Genomic DNA, 12,060 nt, shown 5'->3' with positions numbered 1-12,060 from the left:
CAAAATAGCCTATGACTTATAGTCAATTAAATAATAATAATCTCTTTCCAAAAATTTACACTTTATAATATGTAAATCTATAACAAGCAATAGAAAGTGACCCTCATCATCACTAACAGAATGCAAAATCTCCCCACAAAACTTGTTTTTGAAAATAGCGACACCTGCTGACCATTCTGTCTCATGAGACATCCACATCAGTCCCCCCACTGAGATCTCCAGAATTTAGCATCCTCCTAAAAAAACAGCCCGAACCATAGTGTCCCGATGTAATATGCCACTTTTCCGGCAGCCCTTGACTCTTTTACTTTGGGCCACAAGCTCTTCCTTCTTTCCTGGTGCAGAAATGACAGATCCTCCTCGAAGCGCAAGTTATTTTCTCTGAGAAGCTGTGAACTCTTAGCTGCTTTCCACAAGGCATCGTGAACTACCCGTGAGGTAAATTGCATGATAATGGCGTGAGGTTTTGCATTGTCATCTCTCCTCCCTATGCAATGCACAGTGTCGACAACATCAGGGTACCTCATCCTAGCATCTGGATAAGCTTTGCTGCAGATTCGAATCACCTCAGATCTGATGTCTCCCTTGAAAGATTCAGTTACCCCAAGTAGCCTCAAATTTTTTCTACGAGAATATCTTTCCAGATCCGATATACGCATTTCCCAAGCGCCCGTGAGCTTTTCTTGATTTTTCAGCCTTGCACGGCTTCCACATTCTTCTTTACATCTTCAGCACACACAAAGTCTATTGTTTTTTTCATACCTTCAATCTTAAGGGTGTTAGCACTGATCAATCCTTCAAGTGTGTCAGACCTTGTGTTGATCAAAAAGAAAAATGTGGAAATAACCTTGGAATCAGCCTGCTTAGTTGGGCTGGGGTTACCTTATTTATGTGCAGGTGACTTGCTAGGAGTTACATGGAGATGTGACATGCAGAGATCAACTTCGTTTCCCACCAGAGAAGCATAGTCATGACCATCCATAGTGTCAACAAAGTCGCTGTCTAATTGCTTTCTGCATTTGTCACATTTTGACATGTTTCGCTCTCAGTTTCACGTAGCTGTTCTTACGTCTAAACTATTCTAAAGGTAACGTTGAAAATGCTAAATTTGCAAAAAATAACTTTAACAGTCTCCCGCAAACATCCCGTTTTTATTTCTTCCTAAAAAAACTCCCAGAATTTTACCCACCCCCCTCTTTGGACAGTCTGTAAATGAAACATCCCTGTGTTTCCAACTTTGGTACAGTACCGCTGCATCCTACCCCGGTTCTCAACCTTACCCCCAAACACCCTCTCCCCCCGGTCCCCCCGTTCTCCCGGATTTTCAGAAACATGTTGGCAGGTATGTTTGTAAGTGATATTATGAGTTGATCTCTCTCGTTTGTATGTTGTAGTGCTGTATTTATACAGATTTGCTTTTATATCAGGAATGTTAATTGTGTTGGCAGATTGAAATAAGCAAAGTCCGCATGTGTTTAGCGTTTTTCCTTACCGCAAACGCAACAGCATGCTGGTAGTGAATTCGTTGTTATTTTCAGGGTTAATTATTCTGAAATCCCGATTGCAACTGAAAAATACTGTAGACCAGGGGTCTCAAACTCAATTTACCTGGGGGCCGCAGGAGGCAAAGTCTGGGTGAGGCTGGGCCGCATAAGGGATTTCACAAAAAAAAAGTCCTCAAATGTCATTATTAACAGTTTTAATGATTTCTTCTGAACATGAAGTGTCCTGAACATTAATAGAACATTGAGTGAAGATTATGAACAGAACTTCTGAACATGGCATCTTTTGCCTACTTCTTGCTGCCAGAGACTTGACAGCGCTTCTTCTCACAAATCTGAACCACATTTGGCTTTAGAGCGGAAGCAGTTGAGACCCTCAGTATGGCTTGAAGATGATCATCATTAAGTCTAGACCTGTACTTTGACTGACTGAAGTCCTAGGGAAAAAAGTGGGGGAACGCACTCAAAACTTCCGCGCCCGATCCCGCTAAAGAGCGTGGGAGAGCAAAACCGAAAATCCCCCAGCTATACAGTCTTCTATAGCTATACAGTATATGGTATTAACACACACACACACAGACAAATCTCTCTCTCACATACGCGCGCGCGCGCACTAACACACACACAAGCACCAAGCAGATACACAGGCGTTTGCTGTTATATCAACTCAAAGGCTTGTAATACCATGTATCAAGTACCAATGTAATACCAAAAGGTTTTATATAAAGGTATATAATGAGTCGCGCCAGCTCCGGGCCGCAGCGCACATTACTCTCGGGCCGATTCCGGTGCGGATGCGGCAGCGTCGGCTCGCTTAAGGCCGCCGCATCTGGCCCGATTGATTCGGGCCGGAATCGGGCAGTGAGTCCACAAGCATCTGGAGACCGGCAGCCGGAGCCGGGCTGAGTGGTAAGTCTCCGGCAGGCGAGAATCTAGCCGGAACTGGCCCGAGTGTATTTTGCTATCTGGGAAAGCTCTCTCTCTCTCATTCGAGCGCGCGCGCGCACTAACATACACACACACAAGCGCCAAGCACACACACAGGCAAAGCTCGCTCTCTCTCGCGCTCTCTCTCTCTCTCTCTCTCATTCGCATAGCAATATCCGCGATATTGCTAGACAGCCCGCTCCCGTCCCAAATTAAACCCGTTACCGACCGCTCCCGCGATTTATTCGGAAATTTATTCCCGCGCCGCAGAAATCTGGTCGGGTCAGACCTCTACTTCCCGCCCGTCACAGCGTCTAACAAAGGGGCGGGGGTGCGTGGTGACGTCACCGGCACCCCCGCCCCTTTGTTTACACTGCCATTGACCACTGTGTACAGATCAAGTGTGCCGCAAGCCTACGTTTGAGTGAAGGTTTCGGTCGTTAGATCGCCCCCTGGGGGCTGGCTGCAGTACAAGTCATAAAGCCCGCCTCCTCCGTGTTAATGAAGGAGACTTGAGCCCAAATAAAAAAAAATATTACACTTGCAATAAAATGTCCCGAAAGATAGTTCTGGTCGATTAAGGCACTGGTTATTGTGCTGAAATAGGTGCAGATCTTCATTTTTGTAAACAGTTTGTTTTTAGCAGTAATTTAATGCTGGGCGTGTCATCGTGATTGACAGCTGTGATTGACAGTTTCTCAAAGCGCGGCGTCTGAGCTTCGGCAGGAGACTGAAGTAGACTGAAATGTTATTATTCGATTTCTGTGTTATTTTACCATGACAAAATGAGTTCAGCAGTAAACTATAGTTTCTGACATACATGATCCTGGTGGAACACTGTTTATTCACTAAGTTCAGGGCTTTTTTCGGGCTTTATTAGTTTGCTGATACACGCCTAGCCACCCAGATAGCAAAACACAGTTCCGGCTAGATTCTCGCCTGCCGGAGACTTATCTCTTAGAGCTCAGACTGACTAATGTTACCTCTGCTGGACCTACTCCGGATGCCTGGACTCACTACCCAATTCCAGCCCGAGTCAATCGAGCCAGATGCGGCTGAGCGAGCAGGCGCTGCCGCATGCGAGCCGGAATCAGCCCGCGACGGCGCGAGTAAGTTAAGCGCTGCGGCCTGGAGCTGGCGCGATTGAATATATAAAACCCTCATATTTGTTAACGTTATTACATCCATTTGTGTTGATATGACAGCAAACGCATGCTGAGAAGTTCGGGGGGCGTAGTTGATTTTACATAAAGCGTTTGATTGGAAGCTCAACTCTGCTCATTTTCGCGGCTCCTCCTCTGGCTCCATCAGACAATCCTTCTGCGCATGTCTGGCTCCAATTTCAGCAGTCTTTTGCGACAGTTTGTGCCCGTCAAGCAGGCGTTTTGCCCTCAAGGCGTTCAATGGGAAAAAGGGCTGTCGCGTCGTCCATATTTTTTACAGTCATTGGTACAGATAGAATCAGCGGAGCGGGGAGCGCTCTCTCTCCCCGCTCCGCTGATTCTGTCAGTGTACAGCGGTCGGCGCGGGCCACAAAATATTGCACTGAGGGCCGCAAATGGCGGGCCGTGAGTTTGAGACCCCTGCTGTAGACTGTAACACTGTAAAAAGATATCTCTGTAGATGGATGGCATTTCAAGTCACGTTCAGCCTTATAATCTTAAAGTGTGAGCAAAAATCTGCAGTTTTGTCATCACTTTAGACAGATCGTACTCACACTATGCTATCCGAACCATGCCCAGGCCTGTTTCCCGGATCGTTTGAGAAGTGTGAATCGGGCTGAATCGGGCTCAGGCACAGTTCACTTGGCCCGCCCTGGCCCGGTTGGAAGAGGTGGGCCTGAGCGTGGTTCACTTGGGCTTTGGCGCGGTACGCTTGTAGTGTGAGTGCAAAACGCGCCAAAGCCCGAAACTGAAAGCGAGACCTGACTTTAAAGTGGCTGTTTCATATGGATTTATTAATCAATCTTTCAATAAACGCAAAAAGCCGTAGTTTATTAAAGACGCAAACCCCTCACTGCACAACAACTGTGCACCTTCAGCAAACCTCCTCATTCCTGCAGCACGAGGACTTGATTGTTTATGAGCGCCAAAAGTGGCAGATCTGTTCGGCGAAATATCTGAATGCGTGTCACCGCATCCCTAAGCAGTTTGCCAAAATATTTGACTGCATGTCACTGCAAATCAAACGACTTAAACGACATAACTAGAGAAATCTCTGCGTGTCCAGGCCCGATTGTAGTGTGAGGCCGTCAGAGGAGACGAGAGGGGGGACAAGCATGCTTTGGCCCAGTTCGAGGCAACTGTACATAGTGTGAGTATGGCCATAGAGTCATTCAAACACTAGCTCTAAAGTGATGTTGGTGAATTAGTAACGGCTTCTGTTGTTTTGACGTCATCTGCAGATGTGATTGAATGGCGGAAGAAAGTAGTTCCTAATAAAAAGGGGTTTTTAGACTCTTCGTTTTGATTTTCTTTTTTATATACACGATTGTGCCGTTGAACTGTTGTATAAATGCATCGGCACACTCGTAGCAGGGCAATATGGCTGTATATCAGCACTGGTGGGACGCTAAAGGCTGATTTATACTTCTGCATCAAACGCCGGCGTATTCTACGGCGCTGACGCATAGCCCTTCGCCGTGGCCACCGGCGTCGCTGACGTGCACCTCTCAAAAAATGTAACTACACTTCGCAACGACGCGTAGCGCAAGCTCTGTGATTGGTCGGCTTGGTAGCGCTGATGAGTCTGGGCGGGACCGAGAGCCGCGCGTGCGGCGCTAGCCCAATGGAGCGATTGTTTACTAGTGTGGAGTCCCGTGAAGGAGCTCCGGATGGAAAGTTTTGTTCTGTGTTTACCTCATGGTTAAAGTTGTTGCACGTCCGCCGGTTCCTGCTTCAAAATGAGCGAATTTGAGCCACTTGTACATCCAGGAAGTGTTAAGGAAAAGCAAAACAGCAGCGAAGAAACTTGACACAGAGGAACACCTCACTGCCAACTAGCGTTTTGGAAGTGTTAATGCAGACCAACAGAGACAGCGCGCAGAAGTATAAATGCAGAGCTACGGACGTTGCATGCGCCGTGGGTTACGCCGGTCACCTGACGCAGAAGTAGAAACCAGGCTTTAGGCACTCAACCTAAAGCCTCGTGCCAACGCACGCCTCCCACCAGTGTTGATATACAGCCATATCGCACTGCTACTCGTGTGATATTGCTCATTTATATTGTGTATCTGTATTGCTGTTATCTTTGTTTATTATTTTGTCTATTTCTATACATTTCTTATTGCTGCTGTTGTTATTGCTTGTATCACTGCAATGACAGTAAAGTCCCTTTTGTCTTTACATCAGTGGATTGGTGTGTTTTTAATTGGCCGGTTTGTCATGTTTGTAGATTACTATATGAAATAACAAAACTGACTAATATTCTGTGATTTCTGAAAGATCAATGATATAAAATGAGTCAAATTTCTGTAAGCCACAGGTCATAAACCATTTTTATTGTATAAATTCATTAAAGATGATTTTTTTTCATTTATTTATTTTCTTTTCAGCTTAGTCCCTTTATTAATCTGGGGTTGCCACAGCAGAATGAACGACCAACGTATGCAGCACATATTTTACAGCTCTACCTACTGCACAACTGCGTCACCTGATTATTTTTTTTTTCTTAATATTAATTTTTTTGTTTAAAAATACATTCAATAATTCTTGAAAACCAAAAATGTCTTTGATTTACACTGAAAGCGAGGGCCGGCTTTTGTCACCAAAGATTATAGTGCAGGTTAAATCTAGGCCTACATTGTGGTTGTAGTTTAGACACATGATGAAAAGTGCTTGACTAGCCCATTATTTTGATGGTATGTTATGACTCATGAGTTTTTTCTTTAAATGACCAACTTCTTCTGTGTTGCACTTGGAGGTTCAAAGCTGATATTTGTCACAAAAAAAGATAAGGTGGAATGACCAGCACTGCTCCAGAGACACCAGCAGCGGCGAAGATACATACACAGGGTGCAGCACCGAGGACCGTCCATCTCTACAGGTACAGGGAGGGTTTTATTCCATACCTTTTGAAAATGTTTGAAATTAGGAATGTTTCTGCAGGAGACATGTCAGTGTTTATTTTAATGTAAGCTATTATTTTGTAACAAATGTTTGAATGTTTAAGTATAATTTTGAGTGTTTAAATGCATATTTATGTATATACATAATTAAATACGTGTTTAAATACATATGTTTGTGTGTTTTTTTGTTCCTCTGTGGGGGCATCACAGTGAAATTTTGCATAGGGCACATTTTGGCCAGCAGCGGCCCTGTCCGTCACTGTTTGTCTTGCTTGATATTCCGGCTTTTTGTGCTTTGAATTATGTGTTGGGGTATCGGTATACTTATACATGTAGTGACTTTATTGTTCAATGCGGAAGTTGTCGTGTTTTCAGAGCAGTTTTTTCCTTTGCTGCTATCTCCATGGTCTCTGGCCAGGGGGAAGCCAAGCCTTCCCCAGCCTTAAACACGCTCCGCAGTCTGTGTCCTTGGGAATATTACAAATCTTCTTTGCTTCTTTATTAACAATGTTCTCCAAACTTGTGTAGTAGTCCCCAGTCTCTTGAAGGAAACGAGCTGAATTTGGCTTTGATCTAGTTTGTCTTTTTTTATGCACATGAAACTTGCCCATAATAATAAAAAGTTGCACCAGAAAGATAATTTTCTTTGCATTTATGGACAAAATAATTGCAAATGGGTCGTTATCACAATAAAGTGCTTTTGATGTCCCACAAGACAGGATCAATCCTTTATGAACATAATGCGAAATAATGAAACTCTCATGTTTCAATATGGTTGGTTAAACCTTCACACACATGCAGGTAGCATTGAACGTGTTTTGAAATATGTTTTTGTCAATCTGTCCATGTTCTTTCATTGAATGGATGTGATTTTGCCATGTCACACCGCTTCAGTGAGTACAGAATGTAGGTCGATTAGATCAAATGAAGAAAGAGTTTTAAATATTCTCATTGTCTCTAACAAGTTATTTGACCAAAATAAAAACAACGTAATTTTAATAACTATTTTGTTTTCATAACATTATTAATCATTTTGCACGTGCCCTTGAAATTGCTCTCCACCCTGTCACGATGTGGTAAATGCCCCTTTAAGAAACCGTCTGATGTACTCATTGGCGTCAGAGGAGGGTAAAACATCCGCTTTGACACAGTAACTATCTACATTTATGTTTCCTGTTTTTCCTCATGTTGTGTTTGAAATTGAATGTTGTCAAGCTTAACATGTCCACCCCCAGCAAGCATTTTTTGGTCTAAAAGACGTCTATTAGACGTCTAAACATAGCCTAGACGTCTAGGCTAAATCAAGGCTAAATTTAGGCTGTCAGTGAAAATCTAATAGACGTCTAAGCATAGCCCAAGTTTAGACTAGACGTAATTTAGACGGCTAATAGACGGCTTCATATATACGTCTAATAGCCGGTGAAATTTGGTCTAGGCTAAATCACGGCTAAATTTGGGCCGTCAGTGAAACATTTTTATAGACGTCTAAAGCCTAGTTCACACTACAGGATTTTAAACATCAGCAGATCACTGTGCCATTTACACTACATGACTTGACTTTGTGTCTTTTAATCTCTGTGGTGTTCACACTACTCTGTGAATGATCCACAAGAGTGGGGTCACACACTACATGATCTGACAACAACTCATTCCTAACAACTCATTCCCAAACATCTCATTTGTCAAAATCTTTGACAAACATAAAAATGGTGTGAGGGAGTGTTATAATCTTTTAAACATGCAAAATTAAACATTTATTAAGCAAAGTTCGGTGATTAAGAGCATTTATTGTGTACATTACGAGTCGTCTGAATTAAATTGCCCCATGAAGTCAATTAAAAAGTCAGTCATGAGATGAAACTTCTGCAGTTTTAGCTTTTAAATCATGTTTGCTTGTGATTTCATAACAAGAGACTTTTAAACACAAACACCAAGTTAATTCTGTTTTTAGAGAATCAATTCAAGTTAATTTCAGTTTTTTATATTATAAATAAACTTTACTATGTTATGGAAAATTCCCAGAGAGGTTGCGGCTGGAAGGGCATCCGCTGCGTAAAAACTTGCTGGATAAGTTGGCGGTTCATTCCGCTGTGGCGACCCCAGATTAATAAAGGGACTTAGCAGACAAGGAAATGAATGAATGTTATGGAAAATGTCATTTTTTAGTAATATGATTAACTGTATTTTGACTTGTTACAGTAAAATCTAGTATAAAGTAAGCTGATGGTAGCTATTATTATTATTATTATTATTATTATTATTGTAACTTATTGTTTTTCTCCACAGATATTTGAGTGTGTCCATGTAAAATGAGCAGTCTAGCAGGTATGAGTTGCCTAAACACTTTAAACGAATACATTTACACTATGACCACATTTCCTTGTGCATATGCAGATTGCCCACATACATTCACAAACTGGATGAAGCTTTTGAGTCACATCAAACACACAGAATGAATATTAAACAATATTTATGCATAATCCATATAACTGCGATTGACATAAACATTAAATATAACACATTGATGCTAAAATAGTTAAAATAAGTGAATAAGTAATTGAATTTAAATATGTAAATCAGTAATCTGCTTTAAGCTGTAAACCTGTGGCTAATTATTTTTATGTTAATAAGTTTTTTTTTTTCTTCTAGTTTTAATACGTAATCATCAAGCGTGATTTAGTCGTGAAGACCTACCTCATTTGAAGAGTGTGTGCGCATCTACCTCAATGAAGACTTGTAAAAGAATATGTGGTAAGTGTGTCAACCCATCTTCCTTTTATAAACGTATTTGGAAAACTCACAGGACTGTTACAGGACTGAGTTTAGAACACATCTCAGTATATTTTTTTTCCTTTTTTCTCCAGGACTGAAAGTGCAGTGGCTGAATCTCAAAATGCACACACAGCAGTGGAGATCTTTATCGTTTGGGCTGAGGATGCTGGTCCTAGGGACAGACCTACAGATGTTGGTGTAGAAGTTCTGCAGAACCTGCTGAGTGTCACATATGGATTGGATGGACTTTTGGGTTCATGTACACTTAAACTTTTTTTTTTTAACTAGAAATGAAAACGTTTAATTATTTATGCTGTACCAAACATTGATTTGTCTTCAAAGTACAAATTAAGATACTTCAGAGAGCTCTCTCATTCTCTATAGACAGCAATGGTCCCAACTTGTTTAAAGTCCAGAGAAATGTCTAAAACATCCTCAAAACAGACCACATGCTTTCAGTTGTTCAATCAGAATATCTTTAGGCTACAAGAATAATTTTGAGTGCATATAAAGCAAAAATAACAGCCTTTGAGTTTCTTTATTCTGTTGAACACAAGATATTTTGAAGAAAGCTGAATACCTTTAACCATTTCTTTCATATGATTTATTTACATGTTTTCAGCTTTCTTTAAAATATCTTCTGTTTAACAGAAAAAAATCTTAGTTTTTATCTTATTTGTTTTGTCATAACTTTGACATTTATATATATATATATATATATATATATATATATATATATATATATATATATATATATATATATATATATATATAGTATTGGTTAATGTTGCTTTTATTAATAAAAGCTTTGTTAAATTACTTTGAATGGATTGTATTTTTGAGAACCTGTTAATTAAAAATGTTTATGTATATGTGTATTTTGTTGTTTATTAAATGTATAAACAGTCATTCATTAGCTGAAATTTTGATTACTTGTTTATGTTTGGGCTGTACTTAGACGTCTATTAGATTTTCTCTGACAGCCTAAATTTAACCATTATTTGGCCTAGACCAAAAATCACCGGCTATTAGACGTTTATATTTAGTTGTTGAAAAGGCGTCTTAATCGCGTCTAGGCTAATCTTGGTCTACGGTTAGACGTCTATTAGATTTTCACTGACAGCCCAAATTTAGCCGTGATTTAGCCTAGACGTCTAGGCTATGTTTAGACTATGAAAGACGTCTAGCTATGTTTAGATTTCTAATAGACGTTTTTAGACCAAAAAATGCTTGCTGGGATACTTCACCGAGAAACTGAAACTTCGTTTACTTGCAGGAACCTCATAAACGTGACTTTGCTTACAAGATGGAGTATCATACAAGCTTTATTTAGTAAAAAAACAACATGCAACCAAATTTAAGGTTATTCGGCCTAAAATTGGGTTACACGTAGCCGGGCTAGATCTGGTCTATGCTTCACCTAGCCGGTGAAATGACGGCTATTGCTTGCTGGGTATTCATCAATCTACTCCGATGTGACCGGGGCACGTACAACTCGCCCAATCTCACCCTTCGTTGGTCATTTGATTGACAGGCGCTCCGGCCAATCACAACGCCGCTATGATTTGCCCACGCCACGAGGACCATGAAAAGACCCAGGTAAACAAACGATTAATTCGTCCTCCTCTAACAGTTTCGTAGATCCTACATCAACCGCATTACTGCTGCTGCTGCACCCATTCCGCCAGTAAATCTCTTGTTCCATCCTTCCCTCACCCGTAAACAAAACGCCAAGATACTTGAACTCCTCCACCTGGGGTAAGGACTTTCTTCCATCCTAAAGATGGCAAACCCCCTTTTTCCGGTGAAGCACCATGGTCTCGGGCTTGGAGGTGCTGGTTGTCATCACAGCAGAGTCACACTCGGTAGCAAACCGCACAGTGCAGTCATATTTAATTGTAATTTTTAGTTTTAAATAATTTGACAAAACATTCTTTCAGTTTTACTTTAGTATTTCTGTTTGTCATGTTTATATTTATCTTTTCCTTATCCAGTTTGTTTCAGAAAAAAAAAGAAAAATTTCACCATTAGTTTCACACAAATTTTTACACTTTAAAGTATTTAAAATGTTAAATTACTATCCATCTAATCTTTATTTTATTTAATCTTTATCTCAATCATCAATAAAGTTCAATGTTGTTTTGCTTTTAATTTTACTCAGTAATTTTGCCACATTTTTTGTTCAGTTTCATCAAAGATTGAATGTAAAATATTAATAATTCATTAGTTTCTGAGATACAAATAAACAGACTACAATATAAATCAAGGTCTCCAATAGAACTATCACAAGCAGGCTTCATACACATTTTTTACTACTAAAATTCCAGAACTTTCAAGTCAGTTTTCATGACCTATTGATTCTTGTAATGTCTATGTATGCCATGAAAACAATGACGTTCAAATGTATTACAGCACATATAGAACACGCAACTGTCTATTTTGTTTAAATTTGTATTTATATCTATGTAAAATTAATTTTGATCATGCTTAAATAGCTCTAACAATGTCAGAGCAAGTTTTTGGCCAAGGACAGAATAAAATGTTCAAGTTAGGGCACCACAATATATTACTTCAGCATCAATATCACAATGTGTGCATCTGCAATAGTAACATCTCAGGATATGCAATGTTGGGATTATAGATTAATATAGGGTTTAATCATAATGGATTAAAAGTTTATCATTTCCTAGGATTTTTAAAGAGATAGTTCACGCAAACATTACTTACCATATTTATTACACCCTTCATTTGTTTTAAACATTCTTTTTTTAAATAGAACACAAAAAATATTAT

Source organism: Danio rerio, chromosome 17 (assembly GCF_052040795.2).
Source record: "Danio rerio strain M-AB ecotype USA chromosome 17, GRCz13ab, whole genome shotgun sequence".
In the NCBI taxonomy this organism is placed as follows: domain Eukaryota; kingdom Metazoa; phylum Chordata; class Actinopteri; order Cypriniformes; family Danionidae; genus Danio; species Danio rerio.
This window is presented reverse-complemented; position numbering follows the sequence as displayed.